This window comes from Equus asinus, chromosome 27, assembly GCF_041296235.1.
Source record: "Equus asinus isolate D_3611 breed Donkey chromosome 27, EquAss-T2T_v2, whole genome shotgun sequence".
NCBI classification, from domain to species: domain Eukaryota; kingdom Metazoa; phylum Chordata; class Mammalia; order Perissodactyla; family Equidae; genus Equus; species Equus asinus.
This window is the reverse complement of record NC_091816.1, coordinates 13247034-13273742: the sequence shown is the minus strand read 5'-3', so window position 1 is coordinate 13273742 and position 26709 is coordinate 13247034. Positions and strand designations below refer to the sequence as shown.

At 42.0% G+C, this 26709-nt stretch overlaps 1 long non-coding RNA gene across 1 annotated transcript in view; it reads right to left on the bottom strand.

Moving 5' to 3' along the window:
- Window positions 1–5296: 5296 nt before the first annotated feature.
- LOC106824542 (uncharacterized) overlaps window positions 5297–26709 on the bottom strand; it is a 107694-nt gene continuing 86281 nt past the window's right edge. The window contains exon 4 of the long non-coding RNA XR_011498780.1: window positions 5297–5710. This is a non-coding gene — a long non-coding RNA (uncharacterized lncRNA). The remainder of the gene's footprint in view (window positions 5711–26709) is intronic.

The following is a 26709-nucleotide window of genomic DNA, read 5'->3' as shown; positions in this document are numbered from 1 at the left end:
TGATGCTCCTTGATTTATGACACTAGTTCATAAAAAGTGATATGATGGCAGTCAGCTTTTGGAATGGTGGAGCAAGGACCTCTGAAAATCCACTTCTCCGTAAAAGCAATAAGAACACTGGAAAAAAATTGTCAAAATCAACTTTGTCACAAGTTTGGAAATTAAACAAAATCTTGCAACAATCCTAGGAGCACTTATTCAAGAAAAACAGCTGAATCTTGATAAGAACAGTGAGCTTTCTGGCATTTTAACTTGCCCTAGTCCCATCCCTTCTTTCCAACTCTGCAAGAGTCTTGAAAACCAAGAGCTTTGTAACTTCTGTAGTTGTGAAAAACAGAAGCCTAACAGCAAGTGGAGGAGGCAGAATGGGTCTGGAGACCTCCTAAAAGCCCCACTCCCAGAGAATTGCCTTTATTTGATTTGTCTGGCAGCTCCCTGGAAATCACCAAGTGCAGGGCTGGTCTTTATCTCCCCAGTGCAGAGCTCACTCAATGTAAACAGCTTTTTTCCAGGGGCATTTGACAAAAACAATCAGCAGCAACTGTTTAATACCACAGCTGCCTAAGATAGTGATAACAGTTGGGGCAAACAAGAGGCTGACCAAAACCTTAAAGGAAAAGCTGTAGAATGAGATGTCCATAGGGAGATTTTAAAAACTCTGACATATTCAAAGGAATCTAGAGGGGCACAGGCATGTGTAGGGCTGTGCACATGCCCAGAAGATATTGGAGGAGGACCTAATCTCTCACTCGGGCTGACTTGAGACACTGTGCAAGCAGGAAATGAAAGCTAAGGCACAGTTGTAAACTGCTGGAGATTGATGGTGAGCCCCAAGATGCACATAGAACCTCTCAGCAAAGGCTGGGAAACATATTGGTTCAGGGGACTTAAGGAAATAACTGTCCAGTAACTACCTGACCACTAAGCTAAGTGGCCACACACAACAAAAAATACAGACTTTACAGAATTAGTCCAGGAAAGTCACTAAACAAACAAATAGCAAAGCAGAAAGAGCAACAAAACCAAACCCTGGGGAGGTGGGAATCTGATGTCCAGAGTTGCTGATTGTATTGTTTAAAATGTCCAGTTTTCAGTAAAAAATGATGAGACATGAAAGAAACAGAAACGTATGGCCTATATATAGAGGAAAAAGCAGTAAGTAAAAACTGCCCCTTGGGGGGCTGGCCCCGTGGCCGAGTGGTTAAGTTCGCGTGCTCTGCTGCAGGCAGCCCAGTGTTTCGTTGGTTCGAATCCTGGGTGCGGACATGGCACTGCTCATCAGACCACGCTGAGGCAGCGTCCCACATGCCACAACTAGAAGAACCCACAACGAAGAATACACAACTATGTACTGGGGGGCTTTGGGGAGAAAAAGGAAAAAATAAAATCTTTAAAAAAAAAAAAAACTGCCCCTTAGGGGCTGGCCCCGTGGCCGAGTGGTTAAGTTTGCATGCTCCACTGTAGGCGGCCCAATGTTTCGTTGGTTCGAATCCTGGGCGCGGACATGGCACTGCTCGTCAAACCATGCTGAGGCAGCGTCCCACATGCCACAACTAGAAGGACCCACAACGAAGAATATACAACTATGTACTGGGCGGCTTTCAGGAGAAAAAGGAAAAAATAAAATCTTTTTAAAAAAAAAACTGCCCCTTAGGATGTCCAGACATTGGACTTACTAGACAAAGATTTTAAATCAGCTATTATCAATATGTTCAAAGAACTAAAGGAGGGGCCTGGCCTTGTGGCTGAGTGGTTAAGTCTGTGTGCTCCACTTCAGCTCCCTGGGGTTTGCTGATTCAGATCCTGGGTGTGGACCTACACACTGCTCATCAAGCCATGCTAGCAGCATCCCACACAGAGTAACTAGGATGACTTACAACTAGGATATACAACCATGCACTGGGGCTTTGAGGAAAAAAAAAAAAAAGAGGAAGATTGGCAACAGATGTTAGCTCAGGGCCAATCTTCCTCACACACACACACACAAAAGAGCTAAAGGAAACCATGTCTAAACAACTAATAGGAAGTATGAGAACAATGTCTCACCAAATGGGCAATATCAATTTGAGATATAGAATGTACAAAAAAGAACCAAATAGAAATTCTGAAGTTGAAAGGTATAATAAGTGAAAGAGAAAATTCAATAGGGGCACAACAGCAGATTTGAGCAGGCAGAAGGATCAGCAATTTTGAAGGTTGGTGAACTGAGATAATCCAATCTGAGGAACAGAAAGGAAAAAAATGAAAATGAATGGAAACTCAGAGATCTGTGGGCCACTGTCAAGTATACCAACATACACATAATAAGAGTCCAAAAAAGAAGAAAGGGAGAAAGGGGCTTAAAGAATATTTGAAGAAATAATGACCACAAATGTCCCAAATTTGATGGAAAATGTTAATCTATATATCTAAGAACCTCACAAAATTCCAAGTGGGATAAACTCAAAGAGATCAACACCTAGACACATCATAATCCAACTACTGAAAGCTAAAGCCAAAGAGAGAATCTTGAAAGTAGCACGAGAGAAGCGGCTCGTCACAAGGAATTCTCAATAAGATTAACGGATAATTTCTCATCAGAAACTATGGAGCCCAGAGGACAGTGGAGTGATGTATTCAAAGTGCTGTCATCCAAGGAAAAAAAGACTGTCATCCAAGAATTCTATACTCAGCAAAACCATCCCTTAAAAGTGAAGGAGAAATGAAGACATTCACAGATTTGAAAATACATATATTAAAATAAAAGAATCCTTTGTTAGCAAACCTGGCTTACAAGAAATCCTCAAAGACGTTCTTCAAGTTGAAATGAAAGGACACTAAACAGTAACTCCAATCCACACAAAGAAATAAGAACACCAGTAAAGGTACCTATATACCTTTGTGTCCTCTGACCACAACGGAATGAAATTATAAATCAATAGCAGAAGGAAATTTGGAACATTCACAAATCCGTAAAAAAATTAACCAACACACTCCTAAATAACCAATGGATCAAAGAAGGAATCAAAAGAAAAGTAAGAAAATACTTTGAAATGAATGAAAACAAAGACACAATACACCAAAACTTATGTGATGAAGCTAAAGCAGTGTTTAGAGGGAAATATATAGCTGGAACTGCCTATATTAAAAAAGAGAAAGATCTCTTGTCTGGTTTTGGTATTGGGGTAATGGTAGCCCCATAAAATATTTTTGAAAGAGTTTCTCCTTCTTCTATTTTTTGGAAGAGTTTGAGATGAATTGGTATTAATTCTTCTTTGAACGTTTGGTAGAATTCACCAGTGAGGTGATCTGATCCTGGACTTCTGTTTCCCTTACTTGAACATTTTACAGAATTACATTTTCTACTTACTATCGTGTTTTTTAGTATATCTCTTTGATTAGCTTTTTTAGTGATTGCTCTATGTATTAGAAATACATATCTGATCACAGTTTTATTATAATGGTATACATAAAAAACAGCTTCAGAAACTATTTTCAAAAACAAAAATTCTGTCTTAAAATATAATAGATATTTAGGACAAATGCAATACTGGATCACATGCTAGAAAGAAACAAGTGTTAATTAGGGCTTATTTGGACAATCTTAGTCCTTTGCCTGTTGTTTCTCTGCTCCGAATCCAGCTGTGAATGCTCTTCTCTATTGTGCTGGGTTTGGGGCTCTGTGATGTACCTTTCACAATCTTCTTTGCCTGCTGGCTCTCTGCTAGGCTCTGCCAATAGTGGGCACTATAGGGAGATTGAAAGGTGGTAGGAGAGGAAAAAGAGACTGGCTTCTTTCTGATAATTTGTTGTTCACCTCTACATTGCCCCAACATCACCACTTTGCTTCAGGAACAGCAGTGAGTTACAGCTTTTATCTACTTTGGGTGCTCTTTGAGGACCAGCCTCATCAAACCCCCTCAGAAATGTTAATAATAGCTGAGTGATGGTTTCCCTCCATGAGCCCCTCCTCCATTTTTCTAGGTTCTGATAATGCCTAGCCCCTTTCCTTTAGATATTCTAGCACTGGAAGCGTTAGTTGCTCCCCACAGCCCTCTAGGTTACTTCAGTATTCATTTTTTGCTCTTTTAGCCTTCAAACACCTATAACAAATTCTCTATATTAAATCCCCACTGTTGATATACCTCCTGTGATTTCTGTTCTCCTGACTGATAATAATGATGACACGGGAAGGGGAAGGCAGAGAACTAATATACATTGAGCTCCTACTATGTTCCAAGTACATAAATAATTAATAAATATCAATCAATATTTTTATATGTCTATTAATAATAACTATCACTTATCAAAGACCTATTATATAACTTTTTGTGTGGCTACTTCCTTCTCATTTTTTAAGTTTCTGCTTGAATTTCATCTCAGAGAGGTTTTCACTGGTCACCTTATCGAAAGCAGATATTATTCCCTGTTATTCTCTACCTCACCTCCTAAGTTTTGCTCTTACTAGTACACAGAACATTGTGCAATGATTTAACTGATTTTTTTGAACTGTCTTCCCCACTAGAATGTGAGCTCCATGACAGGAAGGCCTATATTGGTCTTGTTCACCACTGTATCCTTAAAGGAAAGGATAGTCCTTGGCTCATAGTAGGCACACATATGTATTTTTAAAATATAAGTATGATATTGTATATAACAAGAAATATATATTTGGTCTTTATCCCTGGTTCCTGGCACAAGAGCTTCTAAAACCCTTGGAATTTGATACATGTGAGAGGAGTGTCTTTTGTTGTTCATAATAAGCCCCTTTCAACCATGCCTGAGTGAATGTTAATGAGGTAACTTTTGATGGGTCCCTAGGTAGCCTCAGGATAGGGGCTGACTGCTGGAGGAACCAATCATGTGATTAGGGAGTTGGGACTTTCAGTTCCAAATCCCGACCTCTGGGAAGATTGAGTTAGTCACCAGTGGCCAAGGGTTTAATCAATTGTGCCTATGTAATGGAGCCTCCATAACATCCCTAAACTACAGGGTTTGGGGAGCTTCTGGGTTGGTGAGCACATCAAGGTGCTGGGAATGTGGCATGTCCAGAGATAGCGTGGAAGCTTTGCCCCCCACCCCACAACCCCTCTGCAATACTTTGCCCTTTGCATCTCCTCTATTTGGCTATTCCTGAGTTGTATCAATAATAAACTGTAAGTCAAACATTTTTCCTGAGTTTTGTGAACAATTCTAGCAAATTATCAAGCCTGAGGAAGGGTTGTGCAACCTCCCCCTGTTACCACACAAAATTGACATTCCCTTGCCCAATGCACACAAACAATCAATTAATTATGGCACCAGCTTTTTGGGGAGAAGTCAGCTTTATTACGGGAGATCGATCTGCAGGGAGACAGAGGGCGTGTGCCCTCAGATCTGTCTCCCTGATTCAGGATTTGGGGTGAAATTTAAGAGGTTATGAAGAACCAACTGGAACACAGAAACCCTGGTGGGACAAGTTTTGATTGGTGGGCTTCAAGAATGTATGGTAAAGTTTTCAGCATTTATGATAGGGTTCTAAACATTTATGATAAGATGGAGAAAGCATTTTAACACTGGATCTTCCTGAATAAGGGACTGCTCACTTCTCTTCTGACAAGTCCAACTCTCAGGTTCCAGCTGTGTCCCAGTCTTTTCATTCCATGGGGAGGAGGATCTTTAGTTTCATAGTCACTTCAGGTCAAGATTTCTTCTTCTGCTCATGCTCTGGCTTTGTGACTTTGTGGATTTTCTGAAAGACAATCATTAATCACTTTGTTAATAAGAGATGGGGTCTGTTCAAACTGGCTCTAAATGGGCCTGTGGTTACACCCCTACCCCAACTTTATAGCTGGTTGGTCAGAAGTACAGGAGGCCTGGACTTGTAATTGGCCTCTGAAGTGGGAGCAGTCTTTGGGACTGAGCCCTTAGCCTGTAGGATATGTGTTAACTCCGGGCAGTTAGTGTCAGAATTGAATTAAATTGTAGGACACCCAGTTGGTGTCCAGAGTTTTGGAGAATTGGATGGTATGAGAAAAAACTCCCACACATTTTGTATCAGAAGTATTCTCAGTAAAAACAGAATATAGTAGTAGGAATTAATTTATCCATTATGTATTACTGCTCAACAAGCCATCCCAAAACTTAGTGGCTTAAAACAAAACCAATTATTATTTCTCATGATTTTGTGGTTTGGCTGGGTAGTTCTTTTGCTGGTCTTGCCTGGGCTCACTCAAGAAGCTGCTTCAGTTGGAGAACTGGCTGGAGCTGGAAGGTCTAAGATGGCCTCACTTGGCGGGGATAGTGAGGAAACTGGAACCTCTCTTTTTACACATGGTAAACTTCTTTACACGGCACCTTGATTCCAACAGGGTAAGTCCCAAGGTGCAAATGCTTATCAAGCCTCTGCTTGTGTCACAGTTATGTCCCCTTAGCCAAGCAAATCACAAGGCCAAGCCTAGAGTCAGTATGGGAGGAGACTATCCAAGGACGTAAATACCATGAATACCAGTGGGCCTGATTCACTGGGAGCCATCAGTGTAACAGTCTGTAATTTTATATACATTATCACTAATCCTGAGAGCAGCCTGCCACATAGTTTTCATTGTCAACCCGTATTACACATCAGGAATCTAAGGTCCAGAGGGGTCAAGTAACATAGTTTGCCCAAGGTCCACAGCAATTAAGTGATGGGAAATTCTAACTTTTGATTCCAAAGTCTGTGACCTTCCACCATATCACAGGGTCTTCCTGGGATGATGTTGGGTATGAAAAAGGATGCAACTCATGAGAGAACTCCCACCTTTATTTTTCTTCATTTTAATGGGAAGCACGATAGGCTTTATTTTTGTTCGCGTGTAATGGAGAAAATGAATGAGTCAGAAGACATGGATGGAGGAGATTTGAGAACAGTTCAGTCGATGGCCCAAGCATCCCATGCTCCCCATTTTGTTTTATTGATTTTTTCCCCCATAGTTTTAAATGAACAATCTCAAAAGTCCATAGGGAAGAGTCCTACCCCACAGCACAGCCTGCTATCTGCTTGCTTGTTCTACTCTTTTCAGCATTCCTTTCAAGAATTTCAATTTTCTGGGGCCAGCCTGGTAGTGTAGTGGTTAAGTTCGCGTGCTCCACTTCAGCGGCCTGGGGTTCACAAGTTTGGATCCCTGACACTGACCTAGTACTGCTCGTCAAGCCATGCTGTGGCTGCATCCCCCTCCCCCATAAAGTAGAGGCAGATCTTCCTTAAGCAAAAAGAGGAAGATTGGCAACAGTTGCTAGCTCAGGGAGAATCTTCCTCAGCAAAAAAAAATAATGAACTGAGGCTGGCCTGTTGGCCCAGTGGTTAAGTTTGCACACTCCACTTCAGCATTCCACATATAAAGTAGAGGAAAATGGACAGGGATGTTAGCTCAGGGCCAATCTTCCTCAAAAAAAAAAAAAAAAACCAACTTACAAAAATTAAGCGTAAGTCCACACACTCAGTGAGGCACCCCCAGCCATTTTTGAACTGTATATTTAAGCAGTGTTGATGGGCTTTTCCACAAAAACAAAAATGACTCTCCAACAGAAAGGAAGGAAGGGCAGATTTTTTATCGACTATTTCTGAAAAGAACACTAAAATTTAAAGTGTAATTTAACATCCATATGAAATATAGAGAGGTAAGAAGGGTATTTAGAACCATTTCTCATTAATTGAATGTTACAGAAATCACAGACAATAGTATGAAATTCATGCCACATGTGCTCATTTAAAAATGGGCAAAAGAGCTGAATAGCCAAAGCAATCCTGAGAAACAAGAACAAAGCTGGTGGCATCGCAATCCCTCACTTCAAAACATATTACAACAAAACAGCATATTACTGGTACAAAGCAGGCACATAGACCAATGGAACAGGATTGAAAGCCCAGAAATAAAACCGCACATATACAGACAGCTAAGCTTCGACAAAGGAACCAAGAAAATACAACGGAGAAAGGAAATCCTCTTCAATAAATGGTGCTGGGAAAACCGGACGGCCACAAGCGAAAGAATGAAAGTAGATCATTATCTTTCTCCACACACAAAAATAGACTCAAAACGGATCAAAGACTTGAAGACCGGCAACCATTAAACTTCTAGAAGAAAATAGAGGCATTACACTCTTTGACATCAGCCTTAAAAGGATCTTTACAAACACGATGTCCACTCAGACAAGGGAAACAAAAGAAAAAATAAGCAAGTGAGTCTTCATCAGACTAAAGAGCTTCTTGAAGGCAAAGGAAGCCAAGATCAAAATGAAAAAACAACCCACTAACTGGGAGAAAATACTTGCAAATCATATATACGATAAGAGGTTAATCTCCATAACATATAAAGAGCTCATACAACTGAACTACAAAAAAACAAACAACCCCATCAAAAATTGAGCACAGGATATGAATAGACATTTTTTCCAAAGAAGATATACTGACGGCCAACGGGCACATGAAAAGATGCTCAATATCTCTAATCATCAGGGAGATGCAAATTGAGGCTACACTTAGATATCATCTTACTCCTGTTAGAATGGCTATGATCACCAAGACAAAAAATAATAAACGTTGGAGAGGTTGTGGAGAAAAGGGACCCCTCATACACTGCTGGTGGGAATGTAAACTGGTGCAGCCACTGTGGAAAACAGTATGGAGATTTCTCAAAAAACTTAAAATAGAATTAACATATGACCCAGCTATCCCACCACTGGGTATTTATCCAAAGAATTTAAAATCCACAATACAAAGAGACTTATACACCCCTATGTTCATTGCAGCATTATTCACAATAGCAAAGATGTGGAAGCAACCCAAGTGCCCAACGACTGATGAATAGATAAAGAAGATGTGGTATATCTACACAATGGAATACTACTCAGCCATAAAAAGAGACGTAATCATCCCATTCACAATCACATGGATGGTCCTTGAGCACATCATGTTAAGTGAGATAAGCCAGACAGAGAAAGACAAATACTCTGACTCCACTCATATGTGGCATATAAACAAACTTATGGACAGAACAATTTAGTGGTTACCAGGGGGAAGCAGGGGGCGGGGGAGGTGGGCACAAGGGGTGCAGGGGCACATTTATATGGTGTTTGACAAATATTAATGTACAACCGAAATTTCACAATGTTATAAACTATTTAAACCACAATAAAAAAAATTTTTTTAAAAAGAGAAGAAAATTCATCTGGTGCTTCTTTTCCTAAAAGAATCAAAATGGTCACAGTGATGCAAACAGACACAGGTAATTGGAGAGTGCTCTCAAAAACAAAATGGACAGTGCTTTTTCCTTAGTTTCCCCAGTCCTTCAAAGTGGAGCCAATAAGGGCTGCCCACAGCCTGCTGATCACCTGGGCAGGCTGTGGCTGGCAGGAGGCTGCCGGAGCCACACCTAGTTCCAGATTTTCCTGGCCTTCTTCTGGAAAGGTTTGCAGCTTGTGTGGATTTTGTTCCCAGAAAATGCCTGGGCAGGTAGACCAGCAAGCTGGTAAAGGCAGGGCCAAACGGTAATGAATTCTGGAGGTTGGCACAGAGCTCCAGGAAGCTGGCACCACTTTCACATTAGTTCCGGACTGTTTCTTAACCAAAAGGAATGTGTCTATGGCACGATTTATGTCAACAATCAGGAAACTGTGGGACAAGGGCAGATCCTTTTCTTACTGAGACCTGACATACAACGCATTTATTTTATTTTTTTTTATTTTTCCTTCTTCTCCCCAAATCCGCCCAGTACTCAGTTGTATGTTTTAGTTGTGGGTCCTTCTAGTTGTGGCACATGAGATGCCGCCTCAGCATGGCTTGACACGTGGTGCTAGGTCCGTGCCCAGGATCCAACCTGGTGAAACCCTGGGCCACTGAAGCGGAGTGTGCAAACCCAACCACTCGGCCACAGGACCAGCCCCCCACATTTAGCTTAAAAGACCCTCTACATGCTTCATCTCTACTGAGCAAATGGACAGGTATAATTGACCCTAAGTTACAGAGAGGCAAACCAGGACTTTATGAAGGCAGATGGCAAGACCAGAACTGGAAGTCAGGTCTTCAAATTAACTATCCAGAGAGGCACACAGGGCTCACTGGGGCCCATTACCAGCCTCAGAGGCCAGGTGGGCCTGGAACCACAAGACTGACCAGGGCTTCAGCCCATCACTGGCTCTGTGAACTCCAAGCCTGGGCCCATCCCTCACCTCCCTCCCAGCTGCAGTGAGAGGCTCATCACTGTGTGTTGGCAGTGCCCTTGATACAGGGGTCTGTGGCAGACACGGTATAAATATTTATAATGCCTCATGTTAATAAGACGTACACTGAGCACAAGGTGTGGATTTCCGCTCTGAAGATCAAGGAGGCCTTTGATGGGCTGCAGGGCCACAAGGATCTAGGGGTCCATCTCTACGTGGGGCCACGTCCCTGGCGATGTGCTTCCATGACTCCTGGCTCTTCCTGGCTGCCTCTAAGGTGATTCCCAACCAGGCGCGATTTTATCCCCAGGGCATAGTTGGCAATACCTGGAGATATTTTATTACAGTCACAACTGAGGGGAGGAGGGTGCTCTTGGCATCTAGTGGGTGGAGACTAGGGACGCTGCCACACATCCTACAGCACACAGGACAGCCCCCACAAGTGTTAGTAGTGCTGAGGCTGAGGAGTCGTGCTGTGTGATATCAAGTCTGGGCTTAGGAAGCACTCCCCTGACAGAGCAATTTGCTCAAGACCTCACAGCTGGTAAAATCGAAGCCTGAGATCAGGGATCCAAGGAGGCCAACCGCAGGCCTCACTCATTCTAAGAAAAACCATTGCCTGCTGGCATTGGTATCCTCTCTTTCTTACTCTTAATTTCTTCTCACATAAAATGGGGTCACATGACCCACCAACTAGTATTCTTATAAAGATTAAGTGAACTAAGGCATGTGAAAAAGAAAGATGTGGTCTTCATCTGTAAGGTGAAGGGGATGGAGCGGTTCTCTGACCTTCCAGAGCACAATGGTTAAGAGCATGGCTCCAGGAGCAGACTGGCTGCCTGGGTTTCAATCCTATCTCTGCCATGTACCAGTTGTGTGAACTTGGCAAGGTGTTTGCAGTAGTTCCCCGGATCCAAGGTTTTGCTTTCTGTGGTTTCAGTTACCATGGCCCAAAAATATTAAATGGAAAATTCCAGAAATAAGCTATTCATAAGTTTTAAATTTCATGCTGTTCTGAGTAGTGTGATGAAATCTCGGGCTGTCTTGCTCCATCCCACCCGGGACATGAATCATCCCTTTGTCCAGCATATCCACACTGTATACCTACCCGCCTGTTAGTCACTTAGTGGCCATCTCGGTTATCAGATCAACTGTCATGGTGTTGCAGTGTTTGTGTTCAAATAAACCTTATTTTACTCAGTAGAAGCTGTAAAGCACATCCTTTAAGTGAAAATATGAAAGTTCTTGACTTGAAAGAAAAAAATCGTATGCTGACGTTGCTAAGATCTACAGTAAAAACAAATTTACTATCTGTGAAATTGTGAAGAAGGAAAAAGAAATTTGTGCTAGTTTTGCTGTCACCCCTCAAATATGTATGGATAGGAAAAAACACAGTATACACAGAGTTCAGTACTACCCGCGGTTTTAGGCATCCACTGCGTCTTGGAACATATTCCCCGCGGATAAGGGGGAAGAGCTCTGTCGTCTCTGCTCAGCTGTAGAATGAGAATAATAGCTTCTACCTCACACTGTTGTTTAGAACGGTGCTTGGCCCATACGAAGTGCAAAATAAATGTTAGCTACTATCATTGTCGCTGTTGATGCTATCTCTTGCTTCCTACAGTGCTTTCTGACTCTATCTTCAGCAACCCCACCTATGAAGATTTTTGTCAAATTTTACTGTTTGTAATATATGCCGCAGATTCCCTGTGGGTGGGGGTCAGGACTGTTTTGGTCGTCATTGCACATCCACTGCCTAACATGGTGTGATGGACGGAATTGTCCCCCTAAAATTTGTATGTGAAAGCCCTAACCCCGATGTGACTGTGTTTGGACATAGGGCCTTTAGGGAGGTGATTAAGGTTGAAGTCATAAATGAAATCATAAGGGTGGGACCCTGCTCCAATGGGATTGGTACCCTTCTAAGAAGAGGAAGAGACAGTGGGAGACAGAGACAGAGGAAAGGCCACGTGAGGACACAGTGAGAAAGCCAGAAAGAGAGCTCTCACCAGAAACTGACCCTGACGGCTGCTTGATCTTGGACTTCTAGCGTCTGGAACCGTGAGAAAATAAATTTCTGTCATTTGAGCCACCTAGTCTGTGGTGTTTTGTTATAGCAGCCCGAGCAGACTGAGATACATGGAATGCTCAGAAACTTTTGTTGAATAAACCAATGGAAGGATGAATAGCCCCCTGCTCTCGAGAACCATACCACCTAGTAGAGACCTGTCAATGAATACTGGCAACACAGGACTTGTAATTGTGAAAATATTTACTGCTTCATTGAGTATTTACTGATCATTTACTGTGTGCCAGGCACTGTGATGGGGACTGTGGATGAAGCAGTGAACTAAACAGAGTCTCTGCTCTCACATTCTAGAGGGGATCCAGCCAGCAAACAAGCAGATATCATATCCGATGCTGATACGTGCTAGGGAAAGGAATCAAGCAAAGCAAGAGGGATGGAAAATGGCGGAGGTTATTTTTCATAAAGAATGTCTGCAAAGGACTCCCTGACACAGTGACATTTAAGCAGAGATGTGAAGGAAACCATTCTGATATCTGAGGGAAGAGAATTCCAGGCTCAGGGAACGGCAAAGGCAAAGCCTTGAGAAGGAAACCGACTTGATGTCTTCATACAAAGGAGGCCAATATGGCTAGAGTGGAGATAAGGGGCCTGGGCAGAGGTGGGCTCACCATGAAGCTTCAGGGCCCCTCCCTTGCACAGGGCCCCTCCCAGCCCTGAGAGAAGCCTAGCAGTGTACTGACATGGTTGTGTAAAATTTACCCAAATAAGGTATTTCAACTGAAATTGATAAGGACTGCTGTCTCCTTCCACCTCACCATCCCCTCCATGACGCTTCCTCCCGAGTTGGATGATGTTGGACATTTGACATTTGGCATTTTCGGGATCCAGCGAAGGGGAAATTGAGTTGAGAGATTTTTAATCTGTTATGATCTGTTTTCTCATTGTAAATAAATATTCATGTTCATACACAATTTTTTGTGCTATTTCTTTAAAAGCCTTCCAAATTATATAAGTTTCAGGCCCCACAAAGCCTGGATCCCCTCCTGGAGGTAAGAGAAGAACGAGGTGAGGACAGGAAGCTAGCCAGCACTCTCCTCTGAGTGAGTTGGAAGCCATTAGAGTGTTTTGAGCAGAGAAGTGACATGACTTATGCATTAAAGGATGGCTCTATCTGCCCTTAAGACTACATCACTGTTGTGAGGGTGTCATGGGACCCCAGGATGCTGTGGCACAGTGAATGCAAACTCTGCATTTGAGTTGAGTCACATGGGGCTTTTTGGAGGATACAAGCAGCCTCACCATTGGATGGGGAGGAAGTTGCCATGGGCACAGGCTAGATAAACAGAGCGAGGAGAAATGAGGGGGGAAGTGAGTTGGGGACAGATCACAACGGGCAGGTGCTGCCCGTGATCCTTTTTGTCATTGACCTTATTGGCTTTTAATAATCAGGCACCATACTGAAGTGGGGAGGAAATGATTTCCACCAGTATTTTCTTACACCCTTCCTTGGCCCACATAGTCTTTAGGAATATAACCATCTTTTTAGTTCTTAGTCACGAGAGAGGAATGCTGACGACATCTGGGGGACACCAAGGCAGCACGTTGGCGCTGTAGGGCATTGGCGCTCCCTTGTACTCTAAACTACAATTCCAGTTCCAATGGGCTTGTATGTATAGCCCCTTCTCCCTCGCAGGCGCACTTGTGTGGGGCAAGGAGGGCTTAAGAGATCTCTGTTTCCCCAAAGGCAGGTGAGCTTATTCGGGGGGTGTGGGGGGGTGTCGGCTCTCTTTCCCAGCATATCCTATCATTGTCCCTTGAATACAGCATCTCAGGCTCTCATGTAAATAGATCCTGGGTGGTCTCACATCCTGGCCCTTCAGACATGCCTGAACATGTCTGCATTCCCAGTGGATACCTCAGTCCGGCTCTCACTCTGGAATCCTCACTATCTGTGTAAATACGTGTACATCATATATAGGGTGTTATGTCCATCCATACAAGTGTTTGTATATATAGATGACGTGCCACAACTCATTAAGCTAAATCTATGGGAACGTGTTTTTGAGTCTATATGCTGGAATTTCTGTCCAAGCCCATGTTCACATGATTGTACTGTGAAAAAGAACGTTACTTCTCTACCTTAGTGTAAACATGAAGAAGGAGCTCATTTCTATGTGATTATAGTCACTCTCATTTTAGATTAATTGGGGAGAAAGGGAATTTCCATTGAGGTTTTGGCCCTCTACTTGAAAACCCATTGTCTGACAGTATTTCCTTTGTCTTCCATTGTCTACTTGTGCTTTCTGTTATATTTCAACACAGACATTCAAATATTCATTATTTGGGATTCACATTTGTGAAGAGCTTGATGGTTTATAAAGTGCTTTGGCATATAGCAGTTCACGTAAACATCGCAACAACTTTGGTAAAAGGAATTGTTTCTGTTTAATAGATGGAGTATTTGAAGGTCAGAGCGTTCACACTCTTACCCAAGGGCACACAAACAGTAAACGGCGGCACTGGGACTTGAACCCCACCTTTATGTGCCAAGCCCAACACTCCAGCATGAGACTATTGGTGACTCACTGGGTTTTTGTATGAGAATGTCCACCTCGAGGGTTAATGCTTGTTAACATTGAAAAGTATCTCTCTCATAGAAAGACAGACTGATGTTGTCAGTTGTTTTCACTCTTGCCATCAGACAAATATAATATTATTAGCAGTTCAAGATGTCCATTTTCTAACAGGGCTAGGCAATTTTTCAAAACTGAAATTCCTGTTTTGGATGAGGAAGCATAATAATAAGGAATCAATAAGCAATCAGTTTTTAACCAGTTTTTATCAAGAAAAATAAATCTTCCTATTGGCTTGAGTTAGAGTTCTTTGGGGACAGGTAATAAAGATGAGCCTGGGCCAGCATAAACAGAGTGGAAGACTAAATAGAAACATAGGTTGTCTCAAGGAAGCAAGGGGCAGGAATGCAGCCAGGCTAGGACCAGAAACCAACAGGACTTTTTCCTCTAGCTCTCGTCTTTGCCGCTTTGTGAGCATGTGCTTCATTCTTCTCTTTCTTTCTCAATTCAGGCACGTTTTTCCTGCCTCATGTGACCCTCACAGAGGAATATGGGAATATGGACATCCCAGTGTTTCTAGAGGTTGAGGCACCAGCAGAGGCTGACAAGCAGTTTCCTGGTCCCAGTTCTTAATTTCTAGAAGAGAGAATCTTGGGTCCTCCGTGGGCCAGGTGTCTGGTCTAATTAGCAATAGCCAAGGAGAGAGGGTGGTCATATAATATTAACATGGTACACCTGGGGCAGTTCCCAAAGAATCAGGAATTGTGGGTTTTGCATGTGCCCCCAAAAGTGTTTACCATCACTGAGTAGCAAGAGAATTGTTATAAAGTTCAGACACTCTTAAAAATAAACTTTAATATCATGTGTTTGCTTGTATGTTTAAACTTGGAAACATCTTTAGAGATCACCTAAACCAAACTCCCTTTATTTAAGCCAATGATGGAACTGAGATTTGGAGGGTTAATTGACATAACCAAAGTCACACAGCAAGTTGGTTGAAAAGATGAAATTGGAACTCATCACAGATAAGTGTTCCAATTTCCGTGGTCTTTGTACTGTACCAAGTTACTCCATGCAATCTAGAAGTATCGTGACTGACTTGGGGGCAAACCAGGTGTCAGGCAATGCTAACTGGAGAAGCAGAACCACAAGGAATGGTACAGAATAAGGGATTTACTGGAGATTTAACTCAACTGAGAGAGCTGGCAGAATGGTCTCAGTCCAGCTGTTCCTCCTGTGTCTGGTGCCTGAAGTCACAGGACTGGTGATACGGAAGGTGAGATGAACCCAAAATGGGAGAGAGGGGGCCAGCTGGACCTGCGTCTGCCTCACACTGGAATCCACATCAGCCCCCTCCCATGTCCAAGTCTCTGACTCTGTCGCCGTGGATGACCTGCTGGAGAAGCTGCTGCTCTGGCTACAGAGCCACACTCGCCCCTGGCCTAGGATTCAGAAGAGCTGAAGAAGAGATCCCACGGGAGCTGGAGCTTTAGCAAGTTTGCTTCCCCACCAATAATGGAGCCATTGGATGCACAAAAACCAATGTGAGCTGGGACAGGGCCTGACCTACTTGGACCTTCCGAGAGTAGAGATGGCTACTGTTCCACTTCCGTATTCCAAATCTTTTGCAAATTCTTCTTGTGGCCAACCCTAACCAGAAACATATAAGAAAGGGAGTGTGGGAAACCTAGTTCACCTCAGGCAAGTTGACATTGCAAAGCTGCCACACCACAATACCGACATCTCTGTGGATGGCCGTGGTGCTCTCTTCCCAGCATGGGATTGCAGCTACTCCCCCTTCCCTGAGTCCAGCCATCTCTTTCCAACTCACTTATCCCTGCTCATACCAGCACAGTTGCGGCCAGTAGGTTGGCTGTCTAAGCCGATGTCCAACAGGGAAATGAGACGCCCAAAGGAGGGCATCTCACAGGTACGTTCATTGCCTGTGAGTAATGCTGTTGGAGGTAGCCTCTCTTCAGTTGGGTTAACAGAACAGGAGCACCTCCTTCCTTTGGAGGATGGGGAGAGAATCACCACTCGTTATGAACCCTGAACCCCTCCCCGGTCTGCTCTGATAGAATCCATGTTGGGACGGCGATGGAAGCAGAGCCAGTTTTGCTACTTCTTGGTACATTCTAGGAGAACGTGTCTGGTTCCAGTTATCGGCAAATTATCTCAGTATTAGCTCATCTTTCCTCAGCTTTTAGCCTTAGCCACAGTTCCAGTCTGGCTGAGAAAGTCCTGCTTAACATCCCATTTCATACTTCTCCCTTGGAGCTTCCCAGACCCCAGAACTCTTACTGTTGGGAACACAAATTATAGATCTTCTGGAGACACATGCTTTTAAGCTGGGAAGGAGATACACAGGAAAATAGATGAGTTCACTGCCCAGAAATGCCCCCATCTTCTGTCATCACAAAAGCAGCGGACAAACAAGAAGAAATGGGTGTCCAAGGCAGGTACGTGTAAAGAGAAGTAAAGACAGCAATGAAGCAGTTTGAGGCTTTAACTGAAATAACTAGAACCATTTGGTCATCCTGGCTGGTAGAAGCAGAAACAGGACCATAAATAGGTAAAAGGAACAACAATCATTGAGCCCCCACTGTGGACCATTCATCATCTGCCTTGATCCTCACAGCTACCCCATGATGGAGAAAGTCTTAGTCCCAGTTAAAGGTGAAGAACCTGAAACTCAGAAAGTTTAAGTAGTGTGATGGTTAATTTTGTGTGTCAAGCTCACTGGCGGGTAAAACCGTCTTTCTGGGTGTGTCTGTCAGGGTGTTTTCCCATTAGCCGATAGGGATGAAAGGAATCAGGCTGAGGATGGGCTAAGTACAAAGAAAGGCGCCAGCAGAGCATCTTACAAGGGAAACTTGTGCTACATGCGGAGAAATCAGTCCAGTAAGAAGCCAATGAGTCCTCTATATGTGTTTGGAGCGGGGTGGAATGAACTGAATTAAAAACATCTGCTCCTTTCAACTGACGAGATTATGGAGGAAGAAAATAGAAAACTTTCTAATTAGATGTTTATAGGAACAACTCATGATTACTCATGGCAGGGGAATGGCTAGCCAAGTGTTATGGAGATATTATGCCTACAGTGGGGATGTCCATGCTCTATTGGACTGGAATCCCAAGTAGGAGAGCAAGTTAGCTTGACACCTCAACCTATTGCAAATCAAAACCAAATGCCCAAAACCAAGAAAGTTCTGGAAAGGAAAACATAGCCTAGAGACACCATGAAGGAAATTACTTATACTTTTTAGCAAGACAAAACCTGATTATAATTTTGAATTATAAAAATTAAATCATTGCAGAATGTTTGTAAAATAGAGAAGGAAAAAAATACCTACCATCTTAACACTACCGTATCATTATTTTTGAGCATTATTTTCCCAAGATTTAGTTTTAACCCTACTTTAATCTGGTCGTTACTCTGATTAGAAGTCTTAAGTGGCTTCCTCTTGCCTATAAAGTTCAAATTCCTTAGCCTGGCATTAAAACTCCTTCAAAATCTGATGCCAACATAACCTGTCAATCATACCTTGCACAATTTCCCTAATGAACTCTATGGTCAAGCCATTTTCTTCACTGTCTCTGAAATCCACTTTGATCTGTTCTATATTTGCCTATACCTTCTTGGAACATTCTCCTTCCTAAATTACAACAGTCTTGTAAGGTCCAGTTGGAATCTTGCTTCCTCTGGTCTTTTCCTGGCCAGCCCAGCTCACAATAGTCCATCCTTTTTTGAAAAGCCTTTAGTAAGTATTGTCCTTATAATTGACTGAACAGTAAACCATTGGCTACTTTACATCTTTTATTATTGTCCTCAACCCTTAGGTAAATCTCTATGGATACAATTTTTTGTGTTTATGTATTGTCTCAATTAGATTACAAGCTCTTCAAAAGGAAGAACTAGATATTACAGCTTAAAAATTGCAACACTCAATAAAGAATTACATGAAGGTAAAACTTGGTAACCCCATCATAAATAAGAATAAAATACTTATGCCATCACAACAGTCAAACAAGTAGCAAACCCCTGCCAGTTTACTGCTAAGTGTGAGATTCTAGACTAGGTGTTGCCTTCCAGAAGGAAACTCCCCCAAACTCATATTTCTGCCTCTCTAGGATTCTTCCCCACCTCTGCTTTACACTCCAGGAGGGGAAATTTCTGATTCATTATGAAACATTGTAGAAGTTGTCATCTCCTCCTTAAAGATCAGCAGCTTCATGGTGCTCCCCTTCATCGTTTCTGCTCCCCTGTGATGAGCACCCCCTGCAGGGGCTTCAGCCTCTAGGCAGCTTCATGCCCTTTCTGCCTTCTGCATCCTGAGATAATAAGCAGAAAGGGTCAAGGTCGCTGGGCACCCAGGCCTGGCCAGGTCTCTCTGTTCTACTATAGGATGGGCCATAAGCTTAAGGCTGTCTGCAGGCAACCTTCTCTGATTCAAGAGAGCAGAGTCCCACTGTGTATTCCTGGCCTAAGCCACATTCTCCAATCCATTTCCGTGACGGTGACCCACATTTTGGTGTATGAAGGTCTTGGCCAACCCTGAGTAAGCCATGCTTTGTTTCCCATTGGGCCATTCTTCCCTGCATATAAGGCCCGTGGAGGTGGGGGCCACCAGATGGAGGTAGTCCTATGCCATGGCCATAATACAATTAAACTCTGGCAAAATCTCACTTCTAACTCCGAATACTGCCTTTGCTTAACTAATATAGAGTCTTTATAAAGTCTTTGAATAACTTTAATCTTAAATTTATTTATGAGTGAAATAACCTCTGAGTTGTTAAACAGTAATTTAAAATTTTTAGAAAAAATAGCATGGAATTGAATAGAAAACATCTTAGAATATCCTTATTTCATATTTGTGATTCTTCCCTGCCCCCAACCCCCATAGGAAAAAAAGATAAACTGGGTCAATGTTGGTCTAGTGCACAATACAACTTTAGAGACACTGAAAATTTTGCATTATGTTTGGGGACACAAGGCTTTCTGGGCTTGGACAACTTCTTATAAGCAAGAGCACACGGCAGGAGATGGCTCCCCTGGGCCTTTTGCTTTCAGTCTCATGCTGTTTTTGTTATTGTGAGATTCTCGCCCTATGCCTATGGGATTTCTGTATTATTATTGACAAGGCTTTATTCCAATTTTGAAAAATCATCTACAGTTTTCTAAGGCACCCTAAACTTTGCTTAAGTGCAAGCAGACACAGCTTTATGGCCATCGGAACCGAGGAAGTCACCAACAACAGGAGGCTCACAGACAGCTTGAGCTGCTGATGCTGCTGATGAACTTGCCAAGTCCTGCAGCAAAGAACAGAATCCTACAGGGGAGAGGTCGCAGAACAGACTGAGGCTGAAGGGGCCGAGGGCCAGGGAAAAGCAGAAGGACGAGCGAAGCCACCGAGCTCGGTCTTCAAAGAGCTGGCAGTCGTATGCTGTGAGCATGAGCTGCCAATGACAGAATTTGAGGAAAGAGACCTCAAGCCCTCAAAACTCTTGGAGGTGAACAGAGGGACTGTGAAATTGAGAAGGTGCCAGAAGAAGGAAGGGGGAAGTCACTCCTTTCAGACGCTCTGTCTTGCAAGCAAACACATTCTGGATGCTGTTCACTGGATGATGTAATGATTGTTGTACTTTTTGACTTAAACACTTTTTGAGTTATAAACTCCCAGATAGAATGTTTGCTTCACTTAGGAAGAATAACCATTGGCAGAGGCAATCTCTGAGTGGTGGGTTATGGATGTTGTCTTACTTTACCATATTGACCAAACTCTCTACAATGAACACATGCTGCTTTATCATTCTAAAAACCACTAGTTTTTTTTAAAAAAGGCTTGTAATTGCTCAAAGGTTTATTTCAACATTATATTTGAGACTAAGGGGAGGGGATGCACAGCCTGGCGAAATGTTGACTTGTAGGACCGAAGAGGAGGAGATACAAAGTCTGTGAAGATGTTAGACTAGAAAGATTATGGTTGGTTGAACCATTGGCCTAATGATGTCATCAAGGAGCCAATTTCTTTCCCTCTCTGTTTTGCCTTCTTCACCTTCAGCTTTATCCAAAGCTGACGTCCCACATTCTGGCAAAAATTGCTGGATTAGTTCCAGGCTTCGTGTCTATTCACTACACCATCTAGAACAGCACTGCCCAGTAGAAATATAATGCAAACCCTATGTGAGGTTTAACATTTTCTTCTAGTCATATTTTTAAAAAACAAGAAGAAAAGGGTGAAATTAATTCTAATAATATATTCTATTTAACCCAATATATGCAAAATATTATCTCAACGTGTAGTCTTTTAAAAATTAACATATTTTGCATTAATTTTATTTTACGCGGTCTTCAAAATTCAGTGTGTATTTTATACTTACAGAACATCTCAAGCCACAGTACCCACATTGCAAGTGCTCAATAGCCTAATGTGGCTAGTGGCTACTGTATGGGACAGGACACGCCTATAAAAAGAGGGAGAGTCCTATTCTAGCATTAGCTAGAGTTGATATTCACTCTGATTGGACTGGATTAGGTTATATGCCTATCACTATATCAGTGCTGTATGCCAGGATTAGACTATATGCCTATAACTATATCCCAATGACTATAGCCAGGAGAATGGATTGTGCTAATTGGCTAAAGTTAGGCATGACTGTGGTAGGCAGAATAATGCCCCCCCAAAGATGCCCACGTCTTAATTCCTGGAATCCATGAACATGTAAGATTACATGGCAAGTGTAAGTAACACGGAATTTTACGTGGAAGTAAAATTACAAATGGAGTTAAGCTTGCTAATGAGTTGATCTTGACATGAGGAGACTATCCTGGTGGGCCCAGTGTAATGACAAGGATCCTTATAAGTGGAAGAGGGAGGCAGAAGGGAGAACCTGAGAGATGGCAGCATGAGCAGATCTCGGCTCTATGCTGCTGGCTTCAGAGATGGAGGAAGAGGGCCGCAGGCCAATGAATGTGGCCTGCCTCCAAAAGCTGCAAAAGGCAAGAAATGGACGCTCCCTTAGAGGTTCGAGAAGAAACACAGCCCTGCCAACACCTTGACTTTAGCCCAGCGAGACCTGTGTTGGACCTCTGATCTCCAGAAACATAAGACAATAACTGTGTATTGTTTTAAGCCACTAAGTTTGTGATAATTTGTTACAGTAGCCATAGGAAACTAAATCAATGACCCACTCTTGAAACACACGGGCTCCAGGAATAAAGAATGAAAATCCAAATTTTAAGTGACAGATATTTTGAGAGACAGAGTTTTTAGTCCCAAAAGTTTAATTCATAAAATTTGTGTCATAAACAATAGACTGAAAAGAGAATAGATGAAGAATTGGAGCACCTTGCCCCCTTGGAGGCCAGATAAGGATTTCTCAGGCTAGGGAGAGAGAGTTAGAAAGGCAACAAGAGAGTAAGACACCGCTTGTCTCTTAAGGGATCCTTGCATTCGGTTGCCTCTTTCATGCTCAAGCAACAATAGAATTCTATGTATATTTAGGGGAATCTAAGAGTAGATGAGTCTTTTGCTCCACTTTTTACTGGAACCCTGGGAGCCACTGGGGTAGGCTTAGGCAGAGACAGCCTGAGGTAACCCTTCAATTTTTCTCCAGCACCGATGGCCTATGGTCGTGATGATGAGGATGGCGAGTGTGTGGACCAGCACCAGAGACCACAGATATGGACATCTTAGTCCATGTTAGGAAGACAAATGCTGATAAACAAAACCAGAAGGGAAATAGTACTCCTCAGCCGTGAGCTGGGTGGACCCATAATGAAGGACTAGACGCCACTACCACATCAACCTTATGGCAATATCATAAGCCCCCCAGAACTTAGAATCATCTCTGTAGAAGTGGAGAGTGAAGAAAAGTTGTAAAATGGCTGAGTTGAAACCTGAAATGACTGAAAACATCTAGATTTGAGTACACTGTCTCTTGACGTCAGAGAGGACGGGCTCAAGAGACCCAAAATTCACTTATAGAATAATAAAGTTGCCTTTTATTACACATGCGAATTTTACCTACAAAATTCTGTACCCTCCATATTCATAATATGAGAATATGGGAACAACTGAAATATCCATAGTCGCATAGATGATTAGCATTGTTATGTGCTCTTGTTGAATAGACTCCTTTATCATTATAAAAAGATACTCTATTTCTGGTAATATTCTTTGCTCTGAAATCTACTTTGTATGATATTAATGTAGACACTCCAGCTTTCTTTTGATGAATGTTAGCATGATATACCATTCAACATTCCTTTACTTAATAAAACACTATCTAGGGGGCCGGCCCCGTGGCCGAGTGGTTAAGTTTGCACACTCCACTTTGGCAGCCCAGGGTTTCTCCGGTTCGGATCCTGGGCACGGACACGGCACTTCTCACCAAGCCATGCTGAGGCGGCATCCCACATGCCACAACTAGAAGGACCCACAACTAAAAGAAATATGCAACTATGTACCAGGGGACTTTGGGAAGAAAAAGGAAAAAAAAAAATCTTAAAAAGAAAACTATCTAGGGGCCAGCCTGGTGGCACAGTGGTTAAGTTCACACGTTCTGCTTCAGCGGCCTGGGGTTCACCGGCTCAGATCCTGGGTGTGGACCTACACACCACTTGTCAAGCCAAGCTGTGGCAGGCGTCCCACATGTCAAGTAGAGTAAGATGGGCATGGATGTCAGTTCTGGGCCAGTCTTCCTCAGGAAAAAAAAAAAGAGAGAGGAGGGTTAGCAGCAGATGTTAGCTCAGGGCTAGTCTTCCTAAAACAAACCAAAAGAACCTATTTTAAAATAATTTAAAATTTGTGGAGGAGTCGCAAGAATAATAAAAAGAAGTCCCCCATATCCTGCCCCCAGCCTCAGGTGGCGTCCTCCCATGACTAGCATGCAGCAGAACTCTCAAGGGCCCTCCAAATCTCTAGAGCCCTCTCACTAGGCAGCTCTATCGTCTACGCTACTCTACCCTGCACATCCTTGCTACCTGGGCCTCCCCAAAGGCTCGATTCTGTCTCCTCAACTCAGGCTGTGTCCAACTCTATGCTATGGCCTGGAAATTCTCTCCAGGTACTAAGGTGGGCAATTTCAGGGCTCATCATTTTCATTTGCTTTCTCCCAGAGATCACTGCCATGCGCTGGCAGTTGTCCAATGTCTGAAAACTCGTGTGTTTGGTTTTTTCCATATATTTTCTCCCTACGTTTTTAATTGTTTAAGGTAGAATGTTAGCTCTGAACTCTGGTTCCTATTCCTCCATCGTAGCCATAAGCAAAAGTCTGGTGATGTTTTTGAGTTAATCGTTACATCTCACATGTATATAATGTATTCTTTTGTATATATGAACTATTTCATAACATAAAAAGCTGTGACCACCAATCCATAAGGGTTCGTTGAAGTCAAGTAGGAAAATAACGAAAAGGACAAAATGAAAATCAGTCTGGTCTACCTTCAGAGAAAATTATTATTAATATTTTGATGCACCAAATTGTTCCAATCTTTTCTCCAAGCTTATTTATTTTTTTTAACTTAGAATTATTTTGCACAATGCTGTTTTATAACCATTTTTCATTGTGGTAAAATATACATAACATAAAATGTACTATTTTAATAATTTTTAAGTATAAAATTAAGCAGCATTAGTTCCATTCACAATGTTGCGCAACTATCACTATTTCCAGAACTTTTTCATTGTCTCAAACAGAAAATGTGCAACCACAAAACACTAACTCCCCATCACCCATTACCCCAGACCCGGTTAACATCTGGTCCACTTTCTGTCTCTGTGAATTTGCCATTTTAGTTACCTCATATAAGTGGAATATTACAATATTTGTCTTCTGTATGACTTTTCACTAAGCATAATGTTTTGAAGTTTAATCGTGTTGTAGCATGTGTCAGAATTCAGTTCCTCTTCAAGGAGGAAAACTACTCTCCGTTGTACGGATATATGCAATTTTGTTTCTGTATTCATCAGTTCACGGACACTTGGGTTGCTTCCACCTTTTGGCTATTGTGAATAATGCTGGTTTACAGCTATCTGTTTGAGTACCTGCTTTCAATTATTTTGGGTATATACTTAGGAATAGAATTGATGGATCAAATGGTAATTCTATGTTTAACTTTTTTTTTTTTTTAAGATTTTATTTTTTCCTTTTTCTCCCCAAAGCCCTCCCTGGTACATAGTTGTATATTTTTCGTTGTGGGTCCTTCTAGTTGTGGTATGTGGGACGCTGCCTCAGCGTGGTTTGATGAGTAGTGCCATGTCCGCGCCCAGGATTCGAACCAACGAAACACTGGGCCGCCTGCTGCGGAGCGCGTGAACTTAACCACTCAGCCACGGGGCCAGCCCCTCTATGTTTAACTTTTTGAGGAAACTATTTTCCACAGTGGCTGCACCATTTTACATTCCCACCAGCAATGTATAAGAGTTCCAATTTCTCCACATCCTCACTTATTTTCCATATTTTGGATAATAGCCATCCTAATGGTTATGAAGTGGTATCTCATTGTGGTTTTGATAGGCATTTCCCTAAGGGCTAACAATGTTTAGCATCTTTTTATGTACTAATTGACCATTTGTATATTTCTTCAGAAAAATATCTATTCAAGACTTTTGCCCATTTTTGAGCTATTTGTTTATTTGCTTGTTGTTGAGTTGTAGGAGTTCTTTATATAGTCTGGATATTAATCCCTTATCAGGTATATGATTTGCAAGTATTTTCTCCCATTCTTTTGATTGTCTTTTCACTCTCTTGATACTGTCCCTTAATGCACAAAAGTTTTTAATTTTGATGAACTCCAATTTATCTATTTTGTTATTGTTGTTGCCTGTGCCTTTGGTGTAGTATCCTAGAAATCATTGCCAAATCCAATGTCATGAAGATTTTCCCCTACGTTTTCTTCTTAGTTTATAGTTTTAGCTCTTACACTTCAGTCTTTGATTCACTTTGAGTTAATTTTTACATATGGTATAAGGTAGAGTACAACTTCATTATTTTGTATGTGGATAGCCAATTTCCCAGCACTATTTATTGAAAAGACTCTCCTTTCCCCATTTAATGGTCTTGGTACTTCTGTTGAAAATCAATTAACCAAAGATGTGAGAGCTTATTTCTGGACTCTCTATTCCACTTATCTATATATCTGTCTTATGCCAGTACCACATTGTTTTGATTACTGTAGCTTTGGAGTAAGTTTTGAAATCAGGAAGTGCAAGTCCTCCAACTTTGTTCTTCTTTTTCAAGATTGGTTTGGCTACTTGGAGTCCTCTGAGATTTCAAATGAATATTAAGATGGACTTTTCTATTTCTGCAAAAAACGTCATTGTTTGATAGGGATTGTACTGAATGCGTAGATTGCTTTGGGTGGTATCATCACCTTAACAATATTGTCTTCCAATCCATGAAAGCTGGATGTCTTTCTATTTATTTGTGTCTTTTAAATTTCTTTCAGCAATGTTTTGTAGTTTTCAGTGTACAAATCTTTCATTGCCTTGGTTAAATTTATTCCTAAGTATTTTATTCTTTTTGATACTATTGTAAATGGAATTGTTTCCTTAACTTCCTTTTCAGATTGTTCATTGCTAGTATATAGAAATGCAACTGCTTTTATGTTGAATTAGTATCTTGCAACTTTGCTGAATTTGTTATCAGCTCTAATAGAGGTTTTTGGGTGGAATCTTTAGGGCTTCCTACACATAAGCTCATGTCATCTGCAATCAAAAATAATTTTACTTATTGCTTTCCAATTTGAATACTTTTTTTCTTTTTTTTTGCCTAATTGCTCTGGCTGTAACTTCCAGTACCATGTTAAATAAAAGCAGTGAAAGCGGGCACCCTTGTCTTGTTCCCTATGTTAAGGGAAAAGCTTTCAGTCTTTCACCATTAAGTATGATGTTAACTTTGGATTTTTCATACATAGCCTTTATTAGGTTGAGGAAATTCCCC